This window comes from Dipodomys merriami, unplaced genomic scaffold (assembly GCF_024711535.1).
Source record: "Dipodomys merriami isolate MVZ:Mamm:240054 unplaced genomic scaffold, mDipMer1.0.p SCAF_3, whole genome shotgun sequence".
Classification (NCBI taxonomy): domain Eukaryota; kingdom Metazoa; phylum Chordata; class Mammalia; order Rodentia; family Heteromyidae; genus Dipodomys; species Dipodomys merriami.
In genome coordinates this window covers 40828083-40852002 of record NW_027204492.1, presented here as the reverse complement: position 1 = coordinate 40852002, position 23920 = coordinate 40828083, and the positions used below count along the sequence as shown (strand labels likewise).

Sequence of the window (23920 nt, the reverse complement as noted above, 5' to 3'; positions counted from 1 at the left end):
ACTGAAGCAGGCCACTTTGATGGGGGCAGAGGAATGAGACAGAGGTAAAAAAGTTAGCATATTTCATTCATAAGGGACTAGATAATTTACATCATTTGCAAGGCATAAATTAGTGTGTTGCAAAGAATATAGCACAAATAAAAATATGTGATTTAAATAGAGAATGGGGCAAATAGCTGAGAATTATTCATATGCAATGTTGTAGTCAGGTTTCACTTCTAATAATATCTGATGCCTTAACCCTCTCCCTTACTATGCTCTATTATGTTCTTTTACCAGCCATTCTAGAAAACACACATTCCCACCACTGCCAGTCTTCCTACTCTTTCACTATCTTGCTAAATGCCTTTAAATATGCACTCAGTGTCAGTAGACTTCTGGGTGCCCTGGAGGAAGAAGAGTTCTGCCCATGCATTCATTCTAAATTAAGTATAAAGGTTAGTGTTCAATTGCAAAGATTTGCAAATAATATTTTCAAAACACTTTGCAATCTAAAAATTACTTCCCGAAACCTAAATAGATTCTCATTTATTTCAATATAAGCTGTCTACAATAAGGGTCAGTGTTTTTTTTTAGACTAGAAAAAACAGATTATAACTGTAGATGTAGATGATCAAATGATTGGTGGCCATTAAAATACCACTGGGAGTTGTTATTTGGGAATTTAAAAAGGCTTAAGTGAAAGGGATCATTAAAAATAGCATAAGGAAATATAGCCTGGGATGGCTCAAAGAATATAAATACATTTTTACTTTGGAAATTTTCCTATTTATAAAATGGAAATTTAATGAACCAAATGGAGTGATTAGTTGTATTGCTCAATGACTTATTTGGAGAAGAGTTGATGGGATATGTAAAGCATCTGCCACTTTTAAATGGTGACTCTCTGGTGAAATGGATAACAAGGAAACAGAGGTCATGCATTGAATGTAAAATCAACTGAAAAATGAAGATGAACCAACCCTGCAATTATAATGTGTTAATGGGGAAAAAAGATTTAATTTACAATTAGCAAAGCATCAGCATTCAAAGCACTTGCATTCTGAAGGCCATAGAAAGGAAATTTCATATGTCTTGTAACAAAAGGCATAACACGCTTAAGTAGCCCACAGAGTTAGTTAAGCTATGTTTTCAAAACCATGACATCAATAACAAGGTTTATGAGAAGAAGGAGACAGATGGAGGGATATCTCTTAGGAAATTAGTTGGTTGATCACAAAGTACACAGAGGATGGTCAGATTTCTGAGCCACCATATGTCACTATTTGTTTCACTGCTGTGTAGGTGTGGAAGGAGGAGTCACTCCACTGGGGTCTACCCATATCTCCTTTGCTTGACAGCTCATTCATTTATTCATTCCTACATGTGTTTCTTTATTCATTGAACACATATAGTTTCTGAGCAATTATGATGTGTGGGATTATGATAACTGGGAAAGAAAGACTATTGGGAGAAGATGAAATATCAGAGTAGAAAGTGGGAAAAGTTCTTTTTTGGGGGTTGGGAAGTCCGCTCGTGGGGCCTGAACTCTGGGCCTGGGCACTGTCCCTCAGCTCTTCAGCTCAAGGCTAGCACTCTACCACTTGAGGCACAATGCCACTTCTGGCTTTTTTCTTTTTTGCTTATGTGGTGCTGAGGAATAGAACCCAGGGCCTCATGCATGCAAGGCAAGCGCAATGCCACTGAGCCACCTTCCCAGCCCAGGGAAAAGTTCTTATACTATTTAGCGAGAGAAGATGACTAAACTTGGGCCACATTCTTGAACTTTTCAAGATTGCCAATTGTGTATCCAGAAAGGCTTGTTACAGAGCAACATCTTTGGATGCTAAACTGAGAACTAGGTACAATGGGATCACTCTTTTGACTTGGATACCAATTAACATGATTGACACTGGGCCAACCTTTGAGCTTTCAGTGCCTTAGTCTTCTTTTCTAAAAATGAAGTTTATTGTGTAATATTGCTTGTTCTGGTCTCACGCAAGATGAGTTAGGGATTCATTAGATGAAAGCAGTGATCAGTGAAAAGCTCCTCTATGGTGTCCAGTGAAAAGTGTGACTAGCAATTTGAATGTCTGCTATAAAGTTCTAATAGGGTTCATTTTAAAGAGGTCACTTTGTAAAAAACAGAAAATTGTATTCTTAAAAATCTGTATGTATGGGCTGGGAAGGTGGCTCAGTGGTAGAGCGCTTGTTTTGCATGCCTAAGGCCCTGGGTTCGATTCCTCAGCACCACATAAGCAAAAAGAAAAAAGCTGGAAGTGGCGCTGTGGCTCAAGTGGTAGAGCGCTAGCCTTGAGCTGAAGAGCACCCAGGCCCCATGACAGGACCCCCCAAAAAAATCTGTATATATTTCAATACTAATAGATTTACAAATAAGATGCTACTGAGAGTTCACATATTTCTCATACTCAGTTTCCATTACTATTAATACTTTACATTGATATGGTGTTTTTCTCAAATATTGATGGATTATCATAAAGTAAATTTAGATTTCCTTAGTCCTTCTCCAATGTTAATTTCTCTAATCTGAGATTTCATTTAGTTAGCATGTCTACTTCGACTTCTCTTGCTGTTCTGTTTTGTCACTTTCCTGATTTTGATGACCTTGACATTTTAAAAATTATGTTAAAATGCATATCACATAAACTTGACCATATTAGCCATTTCAAGTGTATATATCAGTGCATGAAGTATATACATGTTGTCACCAACATCCATTTCCAGAACACTTCTCACATTGAGAAATGAAAATAGGGATACAGGTGGACCCATTGCAACAATGAGAGGTACAAGTCGTTATGTTCTTTTTTTTTTTTGTCGGTCGTGGGGCTTGAACTCTTGGCCTGGGCACTGTCCCTCAGCTCTTCAGCTCAAGGCGAGCGCTCTACCACTTGAGCTACATCGCCACTTCCGGTTTTCTGGTGGTTTTATTGGAGATAGGAGTCTCGCGGTCTCTCCTGCCCTGGCTGGCTTTGAACCGCGATCCTCAGATCTCAGCCTCCTGAGTAGCTAGGATTATAGGCGTGAGCCACCAGCGCCTGGCACAAGTCGTTATGTTCTAAATGAACTTTACAACTTTCCTGCGGGGTGTGGGGCAGGGAGGATTAGGGGGGCGGGGGGGGGGGTGGCGAGGATGGGAAGGGATGGGAAGAGGAAACAAAGGAGGAGGCTACAATGCTTGATAAGAAATGTACTCATTATCTTGCCCATGTAATTGTAACTCCTCTGTACAGTATTTTCACAATAAAAAAAAGAAAAAGGAAATTGAAAAGTTTGAACTACACATACCCTATTTCCTAACCATCTGAAAATCCCCTTTTCCCTTTTGTCTCTTTTGACTAACCCACGAACCTCATTTGTCGTTTAGTATCTCATTTATTTCACCTTAGAATGTGTCCTCTGTGGTTCATCTATGATATACCATTGTGACTAAATTTCCTTCCTTTTTAAAAAACATACCAGTTCTGGGGCTTAACTCAGTGAGTGTGTACTGTTTCTGAGGGTTTTGTTTGTTTGTTTTATTTTTTTTCCTCAAGGCTAGCACTCTACTACTTGAGACACAGTTCTATTTCCAGCTTTTTGTTAGGTAATTGGAGATCAGAGTTTCATGGACTTTCCTGCCTGGTGGCTTTAAGTGGTGATCCTCAGATTTCAGCTGAGTATCTAGGATTATAGGCATGACCCTGTGGTGCCCAGCATCCATTACCTATCTATCTATCTATCTATCTATCTATCTATCTATCTATCTATCTATCTATCTATCTATCTATCTATCTATCTATTGTTGGTTGGTTGTGGGGCTTGAATTCCAGTCCTGCATGCTGTCCCTGAGCCCTTTTGCCCAAGACTAGAGGTCTACCACTTGAGTTTCAGTGCCACTTCCTGCTTTTTCTGACTAGTTTTTTTCCCTTTTTTCTTTCTTTCTTTTTCTTCCTTTTTTATTGTGAAAATAGCATACAGAGGGGTTACAATTACATGGGCAAGATAACTAGTACATTACTTATCAAGCATTGTTGCCTCCTCCTTTGTTTCCCCTTCCCATCTCTCCCCACTCCCCTGCCCCACACACACTGCCGTCCCTGGCCAAAGTTGTTAAGTTCGTTTTTCAGCATAACGACTTGTACATCTCATTGTTTCAATGGGTCCACCTGTATCTACTAGTTTTTTTAAATTGTATATAATAGTCTCATGGACTTTCCTGCCTGGGCTGGCTTCCAACCATTAACTTCAGATCTCAGCCTCCTGACTAGCTAGGATTATAGGCATGAACCACCAGTGCCCGCCTTTTCCTTCCTTTTTAATCTGATTATTATTATATTCTGTAGTTATGCTATATCCCATTTATCCCTTCATCTGTGGATAAGCACCTGGCTTGTTTCTACCTCTTGGTTATTTAGAACAGGATTACTGTAAATGTGGGGTGCAGATATCTTTTGGGGCCCCTACTTTCAGTTTTTGAGCTATACCCTGAAATCAGCCACTAATTCTATTTTTAATATTTTGAGGAACCACTGTCATGATTTCCATCACAAGTACTTCCGTTTATATTGTTACCAGCAGTACACAAAGGTTCCTATTTCTCTATATTCTCATAAACACTATTTTCTTTCTTTATTTTTGTCAACCATGGGCTTGAACTCAAGGCCTGGGTGCTGTCCCTGAGGGTTTTTTTTCCTCAAGACTAGAGTTCTACCACTTTGAGCCATAACTCCACTTCCAGGTTTGTTTGTTTGTTTTTTAGGTAGTTAATTGGAGGCAAGTGTCTTGGACCCTTTCCTGCCTGGGCTTGCTTTCAACCAAGATCCTCAGATTTCAGCCTTCTGAGTAGCTAGGGTTATAACTATGAACTACCAGTGCCCAGAAACACTTTTATTTCTATATTTTGGTCATCCTAATGAGTGTGACATGGTCTTTGGTTTGCATTTTCCTAATGACTAGTGATATTAAACATCTTTTCTTATGTTTGGTGGTCATTCATATATCTTAATTTGAGATATTTCTATTTAGGTCTTTTGCCCATTTCATATTCAAATTTTTTGTTGTTAAGTTCTGTAAGGTTTTTTTTATGTTCCAGGTATTAAAATTTTCTGAGATATTTGATTTATAAACATGTTCTCCCATCCCATGCATTACCAAAGATATTAATTTGAAAAAAGCTTGTAAACCATTTGACAGCAGTACCCCCAAATCAAGCACTTTCACTTATAAATCAGATTTTTTTGGTTTACTACTTTATTGTTATTGTTTCCTACTCAGTTTCACACTCAAAATGACTCAGAGGTATTTGATTCATAAAAGATTTATGTGCAGTGAAAGAAGAGAATACTAGGAGTAAATGGATAATTGAAATCTTTTAATCCACAGAAATATACCCAATTAAGATAGGTTCCATTTAGTGAACAGGTAGGCTATTGTTAGGTTATAACAGTTAAAAATTATTCAACTCTCCATGTGTGAAAGAAACAAAGTATCTTCAAATCAAGTTTCAAATTGTATACATATCTTTTTAGGAGAAAGGAGCTCAGGGGATGATACTGAGTGTCTTAGAGATGATCATCGTAACACTTCACCAATAAATGTCACTATAAGGCTTTCCTTCCTCATCTTCCTTCAAACTGTTGATTTCTTCTTCTCTTTTCATTCAGGAAGGAACCCCATTCAATCAATAAGTCTAAAATACTAGTGGCAGAACTGAGCTTAGACGAATAGATTATAACTTGCTATTAGGAGCTTTTAGTAGAAAAATGTACATTTTGATAGAATTTGAAGATGAATAAGAGAATTATGGGATGACAGGGGCTTCAACTTTCAAGTTCCCTTCTGGGAACCATTTGATGGGCTTGGCCTTCATCCTTGGAAGCACTAAAAACAACATTTCCACATTGAGTAGGCCAATATTTACTAAATCAGATTTGCTCCAATGTAATCAGCTTCTTCATCACCAAGAGGCCTTAACAGATGTAAGTGTGTCTATTAGGGCTAGAGATGGATAGAAAAGTACTGAACAAGATGAAAATAGTAGAGTTCACTACTAATGGTAGTCCAGAGAGCCTTTCTTGCTCAGATGTTTAGGATTAGTTGTATAAAACAGTGAAGTGAGATACCTGCTATTTAATCCTCTCAAAAGACAAATGAGTTAAGTGTGACTATTATCACTCTAGTTTTGCAAAAGAACGAGTTTGACTCTATGTCAGGTGTTTCTGATCTCATAACTCTTGCTTCTAACCCAACTTTTCTCTCTTTGTCTCTCTTATCTGTATATCTGTGTGTTTTAGTAGAGATTAACATGGGAAATTATAATGTGGAAAAATGTGTGACTGAAAAAATTAAAACTGGAGTTATTCTACAGGAAGAAGAGTTAAATGACAGTTAAAGCATCCTCTTGAAGAAAACAGCATTTACCTTCTCAGTAACTCCTATAATATCATCTTCAGTTTGAAGAAAAGAAAAGTGAAATTGATAAAATATTTTTATTTGAAAATAAGAAGCAAATGTGTTTTTCTTCATCTCAGGAATTTAGATTAGGTAGTTGTAAAGCTCAAATGCAGAAACCAAAATCAGGTAGGGATCTATAGATGGATTATAAAATACCAAAGCACCAAAATATGAACATCAAACAAATCCTAAGTAAAACATTTGCAATTGCAGGATTGCTTGCCTTATGCTATTTCTGGGGACAACTAAAGCATTTATCTGTTTATCCAGCTGTTGGACAACAGTTATTGACAGCCTCTGTAATTCTGAAAAATCACTGATACTTTGAGAAATCCAGGCATTGTGCTCATACCTGTGTAATTACAGGACATAGCTCATTCTGGAGATTTCCCCTGTGAATCTCTGTAGTATGGAAACATGGCCACGTATGCAAAGATAGAATAAGGCATTTGCTTCAATTATAGGAAGATAATGTCTGTTTCCATTATGGTATTCTTGTAGTATTGTTTAGTCCAGGTCTTACCAAGCAATGTTTTTTTTAAGCTTTCTTATAGAATTTCTGTTAACACGATTATGTTTTTAGGACTTGATATTTTTTCTTCTCTATTTCTATGGAGTACCTTCTGCCTTTGGAAATTAGAAAAAATGATTGTGATAATAATATCCCAGCCCAGACCCAGCTGAACCACATGATCCTATTCTCCATCTGCTATGAATTTTGCCTTTTGACAAAGGCTTGACCTTTGGTACAGCAGATTTCTCTTGGATTACTGTTCATTTTTACATTTCATCAATGTACTTTGGAAGGTATTTATCCTAATGACTTGCCATCTAAACAAGTCAGTTCTTTAGTTACATTCTCATCTGCATATTCTATGCAAGTCTATTTGGTATGGACAGAAACACAGTTGTTTTTGGAGATTTGTTTCCTAGTACATTACAGTAACACAGAACCGTCCACATCATTTGCAATGTGTTGAAATGAAATGGTCCTCTAAGAAGTTTCCAAATAATGTTGTATTAGGAAATCTCAAAGTAAAATATTTTCAACTTTTCTTAGATTTTTTTGGTATTAACTAGAAAAATGAACTTAATAACTGATTTTTTTCATTTTTTGACCTCTATAATTTCAGGCAATAATTAACTGTTAATATAATACAGACTTTGTGTTATGTGTTTTACATGTACTATTTTCAGAGTCTTCCTAGTTTTTGTCAGGTCTACCATACAGATGCTGAAATTGGTGCTCAGACTATTTCAGAAATTCTTCCAAATGCCTGGAGCTAATGATACAGGAACTGAAATTCAAAACCAGTCTGACTCTAAAGCAGATTATTTTTTAGCATTTCACTAATAGTAGTACACAGACTAACATGCTACTATAGCCATGACCAAATAACACAATTTAAATAATATAGAAATTTCATTCTGTTCAATATTGCAATATTTATGGGGACATTGTGCTCCATAAAGTCACTTAAAGGTGCAAATTTCTTTCATTCAGGACATCTCTGTGACCTAGGAATGTCCCTTAATTGAACAGGCATGCCTGGATAGTGTTTGTAGCTATATTCTAGCCCATGGAAAGAATAAAAAAGAACTCTATTGGTTTATATTTTTATTTCAATGTATATGAAGAAGATGCACTCATCTCTACAGTTCATATTATTTGCACTAGCTACATAGGCATACTTAACTGAATATACCTTTGACACTAGCAGCCAAGGATCTAACTTGGGTGCTCTTGCACCCTCAGTTACCCAATGTGATAGTATTAAGTGATGAGACAATTGGAATGTGATTAAACTATGAGGGATAACATGTGGCATCCATGCTCTAATGAAAAGTGTAACCTCACCTGGTGTCAGTGGCTCAAGAGTATAATCCTAGCTACTTTGATCTGAGGATCAAAGTTCAAAACCAGCCCAGACAGGAAAATCTGTGAGACTCTTATCTCCAATTAACCACAAGAAAACTGGAAGTGAGGCTGTGGCTCAAAGTGGTAGAATGCTATCCTTGAGCAAATAAAGCTCAGGGACAGAGCTGAGGACCTGAGTTCAAGCCCCAGGACTGTCAAAAAAGTTTAAGCTCTTGTCCCTTTCAACATTTGAAAATGGATCAAAAAGGTGCTATGTTCGAAATGACTACAAAGTAGCCCTTAGCAAACACTTCTGGCACGTTCATTTTAGACTTCTCAGACTCTAAAGTACAAGCAATAAATTGATGTTGTATACACATTACTCAATCTCTGCTGTTTTGTTATAATGGCCCAAATGAACTTGGATGCAGAACTTGTGAGAAGAGAAAAATTTCAAGGGACATCAATCAGTCTGTCACAGTGCCCTAATACCGGTTGCTAATCATCATTCTCCCTTTCAGAACATAAGAAATCAAGTAGAGATAAATAGGAGACTACTTTCTATAAAAGAAAGAATAACTTTAAGTTAGATATTCTGGTTATTGTGGGTATGATGATTTAGGGATAGAACTTACATAGATTTGTGTTTATTTCCACATTTATGCGAATATTTACTTAGGTTTATAGCCTTTGTTGAGAAGCTAGGTTTAGTGACCTTGATCATTTTAGTACTTATAGTAGTCAAATTCACTCTGATGTAGTCATTTTTCAGTAGTTCCTCTCTTGTAATATTGACATCCTGAACTATCATGGGTAAATTCTTGCAAATGTGCCATTAGGTAAACGTTTTCTTTATTGATCATCCTACACCATTGGAAAGGAGAATGTATTACTAATTCTTTAGCTGTGATGATTCTCTGACCTCTTCATTTTGTTCCTAGTTTGTGTCAGTTGATAGGGTAGGTGTTGATTAAATAAAGGGCCAGGTACAGGTACGTAGATTCCCTCCCATAGTGACCATAGAGACAATGAACTAAAGAAAAATGAGATTTTTCACATATAAAGAGGCTTCTAGGAGTACTAGTATATTTTTTTACTTCTTTCAGCAAAGTTTCATTCTCGGGTCTAGGAAATGTACTTCCACAGCTTGATTCACTTGTAAATACTTCTTCAAGGGAATCATTAAAAGCAATCCAAGATAATAGCTGAATGAACACAATTTAACAATCATGTCAAGAAAAACAAGCCAAACTTAGATAAAAAAGAACAATACCACATAGTTTTCTCATTCGTGGAATCTAAATTTAAGAAAAAAACTGGACATGAAGATCAAAGTGCTACTACTTGAGGGTGGAGAAGGAGGAGCCGCTGGACTTGGGAGGGAGGAATAGTGAAAGGGGTGGGAAGATAAAATGAAAGTATATTGTACATACTCTCAAAGTTAGTAATGTAAAACATTTAAATTTTTTCAAAGAAATTAAAAAGGAAAGGAAGCAAGAAAGTAATACTGGGGTGAATATGATCAAAGTTCATACACACACACATATACACACACACATATATATATATATACATATATATGGAAGCGATCACACTAAAACACATCACTTTATGTAATTAGTATATTTAAACTTTAATAAAAATCCATCCAGTACTGTAGGCCAAGTGGAACAAGGAAAATTAACAGAAGGAGTAACAGGTCTTGTCTATGAGTTCATATTAGGGCATACAAGACAGGAAGTTGGGTTATTGAGATAAAGAGAACTGTGGAGATAGTAGATTTATTTAAGTATCTCTCTCTTCATTGTTCACTGGAGTATTGGCAGGATAATTCAGTTATCTTCTTTAAAGTTCCTGAGGGTTGTTCACTCTGGAAAGACATTGATAATGGTGACTACTTTTCAGATGGAGAAGTCAATCCAATTGCTCTTGTTTATTTCTAGGGTTCAAAATCAAATGACTCTTCTTAGCCCAATGCAACAAAAAGGTATTCTACTTATATGCTTTCCCATCGTATGATCAATTTCAAAATTCACTTTTATTTATTTCAATTCAGCTTAAATGTCAAGGCAGCCTTTTTAATTGGAAACGATCCCTATTGAATTTTTAACTTATGCTGAAAAGATGGTTGCTGGTGGCTGGTTTTATGAGGTGTTTGGTGTTTTATTTTGGCTTAAATCTGTTTTTATTGCTCTAATATTGTCAGAAGATGCATTATCTCTACTGGAATTTCTAGTGCTCAATGTACAGGTTATCTTCACTATGACAGCTCTGTATCTTCAATGTCAGATACACAGCTCTCGAGTCATACTAGATTTACACATTCTATTATACTTCTATTGAACAACTCTTAATCTACTCAGAAGAAAACATGCTACAACCAGCAAATTTTATCCCCTTGCATTTAATGGGAACCTTTCTTGATGGACAATTGTATTAGAAATGCTCCAACTAGATCCAGCCTGTTTCAAAGATTCTGAAAGCTTAACCCTAAAAAAACCACACACTAGTTGGTAATTTAATATTGTCATAGACCCAAATTCTTACCCTGTATTTACTGGCTTATCCCCTCCCCCAGCTGCCAGTAATTCTAGAGATCTTATCTAATGGAATCCCTGTTTTAGTCATTGAAAGATAGATTTTATTTACAATGGCATTTCATGCTGAAATTGCATGGCAAGGCATACATGTACTTCCTGGGATAACTCTACTGCATATGTTTATATTGATTTTATTTCAATGCATGTGTGGATTCATAAAGTAGTATAATGCATTATAATGAGGTTCAGAATTTATTGAATGATTTTATCTTTAGAGAGATATTTTTGAAATTAAGAGAGGAGGCAATGTTTCTTCTACAGCTTGCATTATTAGGTGGGTAATGGCTGGTATTCAGGCCATTTCATTTTTCTCATTGCTTTTTCTGTCCTTTGGCTGTATGAATGTAAAGTAACCAGAGATGGGGACAGAGACTATTGCTAGTCTTCTTTATTGCAGTATGGGGAAAATAACGCCTTCCTTGATGATGAAATGAACATCAAAATTGCAAAACATGTTCATTATATAGTTAAATATGGTGGTGAAAGAATCTGAATATAAAGTAGACTCTAGAATTATCCACAAATCAATGTTCACATATTTATCTGGTTTTCTTTTTTTCTGTCTCATTCTGTTTCCCTTTCTCCCTTTCTTTTGTGTGTGTGAGGGGCTGTATTTCACTAACACTTTGTTTATAGATATTAATATCTGAGAAATCTTTTTGGGTAAGGAAATATTTTTAAAGCTTTCTTTCAACCACAAATGCGAAAAACATTCTTAGCTTATGATGGTATTAGGTATAATATGTAGCATAGTTGCCAAGCGCTCTGCTCAGGCTCACAGATTTGAAAAAAGGAGTTTCATTTTGACATGTCCACATATGCATATAACATATCTTGATCAGGCTTACCCATTCTGTAACCCCCCTTCATCCCCTTACTTCCCAAAGCAATCTCAACAAGCTTTATTATCCAATTTTTACATATGTACATAAAGTATTTTGACGATATTAACTCTCTTTCATCCTCTCTTTTCATCATCCCTCCTCCCTTGGACATGACCTCTTTTACAATTCTGTCATCCATTTTTAAGCATATGCTAATTGCTCAAGGGTTTTCACGTGGTATTTTGCACATTCATGAACATTATTTAATCAGATAATCAATATTTCTCTTATATCTTCCTTGGCATCTTTATTTAGTGGACATTTGCAGACATGTGTTATTAGGTTTAGAAATCTCTTATCCTAGAAGACCACCAGAAAATCTAAACAGTGAGCAGAGCCTATCAGCAGACAAAAATAAGAGAATGAGGAGGATGAAAAAATTGGAAATTTGACATTTATGTTGGCATGACAACTAATTTACTAGCCATCTCTCTTTTGTTCATCACTCTTCTGGAAGTGGAAAAGGTAATCTGGACTTTAAGGATAATCACTTTCTTGAAATGCTAAGTATTTTAGACTTGAAAAAATTCAAATAAGAGCTAGCAGGTAATCTAAAAAGAAATCATAAAACAAAGTCTCATTACAAGTATAATTGCTGGATATGATATCCCTATATTACTTTAACCTATGTTGGTACTTTCTATCAGAAGGGAAGATTATTTCAATTATTGTCAGAGAATTGGCTTTGAGAAGGACCACTACCAATCTTCTCCCTCCTTCCTTATTCAGATCTTCAACCTTTTGCTCTCAGTGTTGTGACCTTGAATCAGCTTTTCATTTCAAAGTCCTACCTCCTTTTCCTCCCCTAGTCAATCCCCACAGTTAGCATTTTATATGCCATTGAATTTACAAGATTTATTCCAGAGGCTCAGCACTTCTACCTTGTTGCAGCTGCTATAGCACTTACCTCTTATCCTTTTCAAAAGCAAAACTGAACCAAAGGAGTGAATGTAGCAAAGTAACTACTCAGAAGCTGCCAGGATGTTATCTCTGAGAGAGCTTTGCTTAGTTTGCAGAAACAAATGCCATGCATGCTTCCATGTTGCTTAGTATGATTTGTCACTTGGAATTCTCAAGCATTTGATGTGAGTCCCTGCCTTGTTCAGCTTCTCATCAGAATGCACTACAATTTGTCCACTTCAAACCCACCAGGAACAAAGGGCATTCACTTTGACATCTGCTCTTCGGAGGCAGCCCATTAATACTGCACTCGATGTGTCAAGTTCTTAATGAAATACTTTTCTCTTAGTTCTTTTATCCACAATCAGATGGCCTGGATCAAGGTCAGTGCCCACCCGAGACTATTTTTCTTTTTTCTTTTCCCTTTTGACAGCCACCATATACCCTGCTTGATTCCAATCCACAGATCCTTTTTTGCTCAGGCAGCAGTAAATGTGGAGCAAATATTGGGGATAGTTCAAACCCTGTTAGTATCCCAGGCTTCAGCCACTCTCAGAACTTTGTCCTCGGTTACTGTCCAATCCAAATCTCTTCCAAAATGCTTCATTCACATTAATATAAATGGCTTTTAATATGGAAACTGTCATATCGTTAAAAACCATAAAAGCTGGATATTAAGCCAGGAACTGGACAAATTTTATGTACATATGTTACCTCCTTTAATTTCTATAATATCTGTGAGGAAGGTAGAAATTGACTCTCTGAGAGACTAAGCTACTAACTGTATGGGGTCACAGAGCATGGTAATAGAGAATTTACTGATGTTAATAATTTGAAATTTAACCCATTCTATGGCTTGTCTTTGTGATATCCAAATTATCAGAATAGAATACTACTCTTATAGTTTAGGGCTGTTTTTTTTTTGTTAAATAAAATAAGGGTGAAGTACAAACACGACAACACCATAATGTCTCACAGTAAATCTGATAAAGCAATATGGCTACTCAATGACTAACAGGTGATTAGCATATACCATATGTTGCAGGCTAGATGGAGAGGGACAGTGATTTCATCATGTTATTCAGAATCGGGTACAGCTTAAAAGTTATGCATTGCGTATTACTAAACAGTTTATTTCTGAAAATTTCCATGTAATATTTTGGCTCACTGTAACCATGGGAATTAAAATTACAGATAAACCCCTCTCTACAGTATCTTTACAATAAATATATATATATTAAAAACTATAGATAGGAAAATATTATACCTACTTAGATTAAAATATGCTGGGGGTAGAAGATAAATGAAATGTCATAAAAATGTAAGATTACACATTTATAAGATTATTTCATTGTTGCTTTCTATGTCCCTCCCCCAAAGTATAACCCCTGCTTTCACTGTATTTGATGTCAGTATAATTTGTGGAGGGGAAAGGGAAAAACAAATCGTTTAAATAGGGATACAGGTGGACCCATTGCAACAATGAGATGTACAAGTCATTATGTCGAAAACGAACTTTACAACTTTGGTGTGGGGGGGGCGGGGGGAGGGAGGGAGGGGAGCAGGGAGGATTGGGTGGGGGGCAGAGGGAGGATGGGAAGGGATGGGAAAGGGAAACAAAGGAGGAGGCTACAATGCTTGATAAGACATGTACTCATTATCTTGCCCATGTAATTGTAACCCCTCTGTACAGTATTTTCACAATAAAAAAAATAAAAAAATAAAGTAAAAAAATGTAAGATTAGAAACATACTATTTTATGCCAAGGAATTTATCCTAGTACTTATCCTAACCCAAGGAACTCAATCTCATCTCCCTTCCTTTCTTCCTTTCTCTCTTTTCTTCCTCTTCTCCTTCTCCTTTCTTCCTTCCTTCTCTCTCCTTACACTCCTATAACCCTAGGTTAAGGTAGATGCTTCTTTGTCCTGTGTACTTTATTGCATATATTGGCCATGATGCTTATTCTGTTCATTCACAGTGACTTATTGAGTACTCACTCTGTGCCAGGCACTGTTGTAAGGCACTAAGAAAAGAGCAGGGAAATTAAAAAGTTCTGCACCTTTGGATTTTATTTCCTGGTATATTTAGTGACATAAAATCAATAAATAAGTGCATGTGGAATAAAATGACAGATTATAAAAATTTTTGTGAAGAAAAGAAAGCAAAGTGAAGAGCAGAATGGTGCAAGGATCTATCTCAGGAGAAAAACCTTTATGACAGGTGATACTTCTCATACAGATCAGTGATTTTTGGTTTATAGTTTTGGTTCTCCATTGATGTTCTATAGTTCTGGAAGTAATGGACCATGCCTTACTTTTTTTTGTAGCCCCAGACAAGAGAACACACAAGGTTGAGGATATTGTCCAAAGCATTATTGCATTGGCATATGCAGGAATATGCAGATGTCAAGAATCTAGGTGATGTGGGGGTGGATAAAGGAGTGAGGGAGTTAATGCCCTTGGGACATTATTGCCAGAGAAGAAGAAAAAATACCTGATGATTTTTGAGGAAAACTTACATGTGGGAGTGACTGATGGGAGCCATAGAATGGAAGATCATGAAGCTGAGTAACTGAAGAACCAGTGAAGCTAGGTGAGCTGTTCTCCAACTTGGGTGTACATCATATTGAATTAGAAAGACTTTAACAATAAGGTCTAAGATCCTAACCCTAAGAGATTCTGCTTGAGGGACACTGAGTAGATTTCAGAAAATGATTTTTTTTGCCTTGGCTCTCTTTTGTTTTAAAGTTTTTTTTTAAATTTATGCACATTGTTACAGGTAATTTTTTCCATTATGTCACAATAATATAGTCATAATAACAATGAAAGCAATAACAATATTTCTTCTTGTAAGAAGCTTATTGGAACTTTTGTATTTGTTCTAAGTATTACTTATTTTAATCTTCACTAATGCTGTGATTTAAGTATTTCATTACCCCCACTTTATTAGTGAGAAAATTAAGGCTTTTAGAATTTAATTTATTTTCCAAATTTATACAACCAACTCTAGGTTTCTGGAAACAAAGTCTGTGGTTGTAATTTTTTTTATCTATATCCTTAGTTCACTAAATATGTCCTGAAACATTCTGTGGAAATGTCATTAAAGGAAACATCATAGCTCTTGCATCTACTATTTGCAGAGTTTCATCTTAGACAACATACTAATGCAATAAATTGTTAAAATTCAACTTTCAATAGTATATTCTTGCAATTTTTCCGTTTAATGGATTACTCTTCTCAGTTTACATGTGTGTTAGCAATTCTTACCTCATTTATTAACCTTTCTGTCTCAAATTTTATACCCCTACAAATCTCTAAAATATTGATGCATGGTGATGAAAAGAACGTATGGAATAACACAAAGATAACAATAAAAGTGCAAATTAAATAAATGTAAGCAATAAAATATCAACAACATGAAGGTATACTTGCTGTGATAAATTGTCCCAAGATACTAAACAGGTATCTGCCAAAACACAAAGGCCATTAACCACTAACTGACTGGTTTCAAGTTTGAAGCATAAATGTTCTTTGAAGAATATACAGTAAGAGAGTAAAAGGATTTCTGTAAGGATCATGATAACTAATTTCAATATTCTAATACATTTCAAATTTGTGACATGTTTGTGCTCTGTCAAACCACTAAGGTTTCCTATAGTCTACTTAAAAGACTTTGGGGAAACCAAGTTCCTTGACTTTGTATCTTGAGATAATTTTCGATTTATAGAATAATTACAAAAATATTTCAAAGAGCTACTTGTTATTTATTAGCATCTCCTAAGTCTGAAAACCCACAGAACCTTAGTATCATTACCAAGAGATGTAATGCTTTAAACTAAACTGCTTTAGTTCATTGGCCTTAATTATATTCACCAGCATTTTTCACTAATACTCTATTTCCATCACAAAATCTACTCTAGCCTGCTTAGTTATCCTGTCTACTTAGCTTACCGAATCTGCAACAATTCCTCTGTCTTTCCTAGTCTTTCATTAACTATGGCCTTGAGGCTTTCAAATATTAACTATTCAAGTGAAAGGCTTCCAAAAAATAGCCCTCATAAACAGGCTGGGATAGTAATACTAATATCAGATAAAACATGTTTCAAATTACAATTATAAACCAACAAAGAAGGGCATTTCATATTAATAAAGCGAATTCTTCATTAGGTTTCTGTCTGATGTGGTTCCCTTGTTTTGGTTATTTTCTTGGGCTATATTTCTCCATTTAGTGGGGTTTTTTTGTAGTGCTGGCTTCTTGTTCATGAATTCCTTTAATTTTTCTTTATTCTTAAAAATTTGAGTTTCTGCCGGGTGCCGGTGGCTCATGCCCATAATCCTAGCTACTCAGGAGGCTGAGATCTGAGGATCAGGGTTCAAAGCCAGCCGGGCAAGAAAGTCCGTGAGACTCTTATCTCCAATAAACCACTAGAAAACCGGAAGTGGTGCTGTGGCTCAAGTGGAAAAGCGCTCGCTTTGACCTGAAGAGCACAGGGACAGCGCCCAGGCCCAGAGTTCAAGCCCCATGACTGACACCCCCCCAAAAAAATAGTTTCTCTATTGAATGTGAATACTGGTTTCTCTGGATATACCAGTCTGGGTTGGCAATTATTGGTTTTCAAGGTTCGGCTGGTACTTTTGCAGGCTCTCCTTGCATTGACGGTTTGTATGGAGAGGTCCACAGTGATACTATTTTTTTTTCCATTATAGTATAGCTCCTTCTTTTGATTTTTACAGCATTTAAGAGGCTGGGTGGGGCGGGGCGAGGCGAGGGGAGGCAAGGCAAGGCGAGAAATAATAGTTATAAGGTTCTGAATTTTTGAGTTTGGTGCTATATTGACTTATTATAGTTTTATATAAAGATATTACATTAAGTCTGTGATTTTTCCATAGGCAAATAAATTGCCTTATGTAAATAAAATGCCTTATGTAAAAGACAAATAATTTTTTACCAATATCATCATCATCATCATTATTTATAATCTTAAATCTGTTAATGATAGATAAGCTTCTTACTGATTTCTTGATAGTTCACATTGCACCCCATATTTGACAAGTAGGTCACTTCTATGGTTTTAATATCTTCCTCCATAAAATAAAGATAGACGGGTGCCAGTGGCTCACACCTGTAATCCTACCTACTAAGGAGGCTGAGATCTGAGGATCCTGGTACAAAGCCAGCCTGGCAAAGAAAAATTCGTGAGACTCTTACCTCCTATAAACTACTCAGAAAACTGGAAGTGGAGCTGAGGATAAAGTGGTAGAGTGCTAGCCTTGAGCTGAAGAGCTGAGGGAGACCACCCAGGCCCAGAATTCAAACTCCATGACTGACAAACAAACAAACAAACAAACAAACAAACATAAATAAATAAATAAATAAATAAATAAATAAAGATAAAAATGGTTTCTTAACACTATTATTGGGATTAAATTAGACAATGTATCTAAATGCACATAGTAGGTAGTTTAATGAAGACTGACTGTTCCCAGTCTTATTATACAAGTGGAAATTCTTCAGATTAGAAATATAAATCTGACTGTACTTAATGTATTTGCAAATTGTTATGCCTCTGAGATAACTTTGGTCTCTAAATTATGTATTTGTTATCTGACACCAATAGGAAATATATGAAAGAGGAGCATATATTTATAGCTAGACTGTTGATTTCAGGAATGACACTCAGGTTTTTGTTGCTGGCTAAATATCTATCTGATGAGTACAAGGGATAAATATGCCTCGTGAATTGCAATGTGACTTTGTAATTTAATTTTCAAAATGTGCATGTAAATTTCAAGTCGGAAAGGTTTCATTTCTAGTTTCAATTAACAGCAAACAAATAGAGCTAAGATATCTAAAAGGCTTTCACTGTAAGCTTATCTTGAAGTTACTAATTTATATGGCCAAGTGGGCTTATGTTTGCAAAGCCATCCCCTTAAGAGCTGAGGTTAAACAAGTGAGTGGCATGAGCTATAAAGGAATTGAAAATTGCCTTCTGTTCCAGCCCAGTGCGATGGTTCGTGTTTTGTAATGAGCCCTAGTTGGCGAGGTAACTCATGTCACCAGGAGGAGCTCTCCACAGACTACTCCATTTGTCACTGCTGTGTGAAGGACACAATGGACTGGGAAAGCTGGCATGCTGCAGAATTTTATGATACTGTATACATGTGGTGGTCTCTCTTATCCAAGTGCAATTCAATAGTATGAAAATCCCCCTAGGTTTAAATTATTCTAGGGTTGTGGCACAACCTGACCAAAGTAAGTGAGTTAATGCTGACACTAAGATATTGCCTTAGCCAGTAAGCAGATGGGGTGAGGGGAAGCAACCAAGCATGCTGGGAGAGAGACTGTAGTCATGATGGAGTATTCATCTACATGGCTATTTGTCTGAAATGCTTTGGTCTGTGCTGTGTGGGTCAATGCAGTAATTTTTCAACTTGGTATCTTTTTATGCTCTCTGCCCTTTTTTTTAGAGACCAAAAAGCATAAAGGGTAACCAAAATCATTATATGAATCTTGTTGCAGTAAGCAGAAGCCGGCATTAAGAACTGAGTTCAGCTATTTGCTTTCAGAATGGTACTCTCAGAATAGTTTACAAGAAAATCACCAGGACAGAGATCAGTTGGGAAATGCATCGACAAATTAAACAGTTTTCCACAAGGGAAACTGCTTTATTATTTTCTGTTATTATAAAAGTAGCATGTACTCATTCTAAAACCTATAAAGAATGAAATAAATATAAATTCTAAGAAATCACCTATTTTTATTTCTTCCTCTTGCATCAGAGAGAGCATGTGCTAACCTTCTGGTATATCTCCTGTATTTCCCTGTAATATGTGCACAATGGTTTGTTTATTTTGTTCAGGAGGAATTTATAGGTATAAATCCATATTTATAAATTTATACTTTAGGAACTCATGATTTCTATGTAAAATGGTCCTTCACAAAGCAGAGCTAATTTATACTCCAGCAACATATGTATGAAAGTGTCAAAGGTAGACATTGGTCCCTATTTCCTGCATAATGACCATATGCCAAGCACTACTCAAAGTATTTTTTGTTGAGATATTGGGAACCTAACCCAGGGCCTTGGACATGCTAGCCAGTATTCTACCACTGAGCTACATTCCTTCTCTAAGTACTTACTGTGCTTTAACTTATCTAAACCTTGTAAAAACAAACAAACAAACAAATCCTGGGAGATGGGTATTTTTAACATTCTTGCTTTATAGTTGGATATGTTGGGGTTTCAAATGGTATCCAGAATAGCCATGAGGTTAAAATGGAATGTTTATCACACCTTTATACAGAAGAAAGGAGTAGTGTCCACCTCCCTTCTCCCAGGTCTTCTTATCCTTTGCCTTACTCTCTCCCTCTCCTGAGTCTCCTTTCATTCTCTTCCTTCCCTTCTCCCTCTTCCCTTCTCCTTTGAGCACCATTGCCCTCTTCTTTAGGGCCAAGGGAGAAACAACAATTGAAGGAAGAAAGAGGAAATTATTGGATAAAAAGGAAGTCCTAAGGAGATGTGAATCTTCAAACTTAGGCGAAATAAGCAAATATGTCCATGCATTATGTTCATTGTTAAATAAACAAAACATTACAACCTCTATAGTATGGGGATTTTGTAATTTGAGTTTATACCAACAGACAGAGGAAAAAGTGACCACAATTAGACATACTTATATATTGAGGAGGTATACATGTAGGATTCTTCCTCTATGGTTCTGGTTACAGATCTTCCTTTTCCTCACTCAGATGACATAATGATCTTCATCAAATGAGAGGCTCTTGCAATCTTCTACTATGTATGAATATATGAATATTTATAAATGTAGTCCAGATAATAATTGAAAATCTCTCATAGTCTGTGAGCACTTTAAACAAAAATGTTTTTGTGCCAGTCCTGGAGCTGGAAATGAGGGCCTGGGTGCTGTCTCTGAGTTTCTTCACTCAAGGCTAGTGCTCTACCCCTTGAGCCACAGGCCCATTTCTGGCTTTTGGGGGAGTGGTTAATTGGAGAAAAAAGTCCTTGGGTATTTCTTTCCCTGGCTGGCTGATCTTCAAATCTCAGCCACCCAGGTAGGTAAGATTACAGGGGTGAGCCACCAGGACTCAGCTCTATAGGCACTTTTTATGAAAGAATAGTATACTGTTGATTTCTGTGTGATCATCTTTGTGAGTGTCAGTTACCTCCTCTGTAAAGGATGGCAAAAGGACTAAATCTAAGGTCGGTTTGAGTTTCAGAACTCTCTACTTTTAAGAATTTCCTAACCTCTTTGACTTTGGGTCTTTGTGGAGGATCTGTTTTTATTTTACCTTTCCATGCCTTTTTTGGGAATTGATTAATCAATTACCAGTTTAGTATTGCCAAAAATGCTCTGTGACTGATAAAACCAGAATAGTAGTAGGCAGGCTCATATGATTCCAGAAGATTGCTTATCACAGTATCTTTGAATTTTCAGTATAACAAACACCTTCAGTAAAATTGCTCAAATCTCTCATTTTTATAAGTAATTGAGACATGGAGATATTTAAATGATTTTTACCCAAAGTCACACATCTAATTAGTAGCAAGGACAGAATAGACATCTGTCCTCACATCTCTTAACATTTTCTTTGAGACTAGAGTATCCTAAAGCCTGTTGTGCTCAACAGAAATCCTTAATATATCATAAGTGAGAGTAGGGGCATGAGAAGGAGAAGGTGAGATTAATTTTGGGAATTGTATATCTGTCTAGAGAAGACATGTTACACACTTGAAGACTAAGAATTTCTGCAGTATAGAATATTTCTAAACTTCATGGTTTTGTCTAAATTTCTAAAACACATCAAATAATATTGAGAGGGATAATAACAACATTAGTATTTTCCACTGATTGAATCCTCCCTTTATGTTTTAGGCTTTGTTTCAAGCCTTCACATATATTGACATACAATGCTCACAACATCCCTATGAAGGTTATGGTCATCCACATTTATTTCAGAGTAAAAAACCAAGGCACTGAACAAGACAGTAATTGGCTCAAGATCACACAGTGAATATGGACAGCACAGAGATTGCAGACAAAGCAGTTTGGCTTCAGTGCCTGTGATTTTAAACTGCTATGCACAGCTCACTACCAGACCATTTGCCCCTGAAATGCCTATAAATACCTAGCAGAAAGAAGGTTCTGTAAAATCATGTTGGAAAATATTATTTTGAAATTGTTTCCAGGATGCATAGTAAAATGGAGTTGCACAAAACACCATAGAACTCTGGAATAGCATAACTTGAATGGACCTTAGAAATCAACTCCATTGACAACAATGAGGCCAAAAAGGAAATTTTGACTTCACATATATGGGAGCTGGGACTACAGTCCTTATTTGCTAAGAATCTTTGGAAGATGGGAAGAATCTTAGGTTTCTTTATTGAACAAATGGGGTTGGTTTTCAAGGGCCACAGGAATTCCCTGTTCCCATCACCTAGCTTATAATGGGTCACAACAGGGCATGAGAGGAAGAGCTGAGTACCTAGATGGGAAAAACAATTAATACAAGGTAATATAAGGATGTAATCTTATATTGCCTTCATCTTACATATTAGTGTCTATATAGTACACTAGGCACATTTTGTGGTGCCATCCTGCAGGTTGAACTCAGGGCCTGAGTCCGTGAGGTTTTTTGCTCAAGGCTAGCACTCTGCCACTTGAGTGCAGCTCCACTTCTGCCTTTTTGGCGGTTAATTGGAGCCAAGAGTCTCACTGACTTTTCTGCTTTAGAACTGCAATCCTCAGATTTTAGCCTCCTGAGTAGGTAGGATAAAAGGTGTGAGCCACCAGTGTTCAACGGTACATTTTTGTTGAAGGAATATACAGTAGTAGATTGTCATTGCTTTTATATTTAGATTGGCCCTTTTTTTCATAATTAAGGCTAGGAGAGAACTAATGGTAGGTTTTCTCTCTGTGAATCTATTTTCTTGCCTTTGGACTCCCAGGTTCAGGGGATCAGGGACAGAGAGCATGTCCTTCTTCATTTTTATGTCACTAGTATATAGTACAAGACCCATAACCTACTATTTGCTTAAGAAACTGTTGCCAAACAAGTGAGTATTCTGTACAGAAAGGGAAGTGAATTGTAGACCTCTTTGTAGTCTACTCAAAGTAAATGATAATTGTTGGTAATGTGTGTCATGATAAGTTTAAATCTGCAAGACCAATAGAAGCTAATTAGTTACTACTTAAGTTCTATAACTGTTATTTGGGCAGGTGTCACAGTTGAATGGTAGAAATTATATTTTTTTCTAACCAGAAGTACTTGATGACAGCCCATATTAGATTAGTGAATGGTTATTGAATTGAAATAGAAGAAAGGTAATATCCTATATTTGGATTTTCAAAACAGCAGGTCTTAATCACCTTTCTCTAATACTATTATATAAGTATTATTGTATGAGGAAATGCATGGTCAGTAACTTACCATGAGCATGAGCATGAGCAACTTAATGTTAAATGGAATTGCTATAACACTAAGATGTATCTATATTTTCCTAGTTCAGTATTCTTAGTCACTTTTCTGTTAGCATTAATCAGTGACATGAGGATTTGCCTTAGATCTATAAACTCAATTTTAGCATTAGAAAATATCTCAGAAACTTTGTACAATTCTTGATGAAGCTTCAGGTATTGACTAAATTACATGTATGCCTGGGCCAACTATGTTTAGAAAATTTATCTCAAGGATTAATGTATTGACTTATTTGAAAACTCAAAAATATTAGAGAAGTCTGGGAGCTGATGGTTCATGTCTGTAATTTTAGATACTCATGAGGCTGTGATCTGAAGATCACAATTCAAAACCAGCCCAGGCAGGAAAGTCCCAAACTCTTTACTCCAGTTAACCACCAAAAGTCTTAAGTGAAGCTGAGGCTCAAGTTGCTAGCCTAAAGCCATAAAGCTGAGACAGCACAGTTCCCAGGCCCTGAGTTCAGTTCCCATTATTAACACAAAAATATTATAAGAAGAATATGATGTTTTTCATGAGTTAACAGCATTGTATGGGAGATATCATGAAAGTGCCTGACACCTTCAGAGAATAACAAACTCCAAAGTTGGAATTGTAGCATGGTATCTTCACATGTGGAAATTATGCTAGAGTTCAGACACTGGAAGGAACATTAAATAATTTCTTGTGATTCTCAAAGGTAGTAGCCTTTGAGAATAGATTTTTTTCTGTTTACTGCAAGTCTTCCTTTTCCATGCCACAACCTC

General features: G+C 36.3%; 1 protein-coding gene across 1 annotated transcript in view; it reads left to right on the top strand.

Moving 5' to 3' along the window:
- Positions 1–23920, top strand: part of Il1rapl2 (interleukin 1 receptor accessory protein like 2) — a 1139514-nt gene that overhangs the window by 227315 nt on the left and 888279 nt on the right. The window lies entirely within an intron of this gene.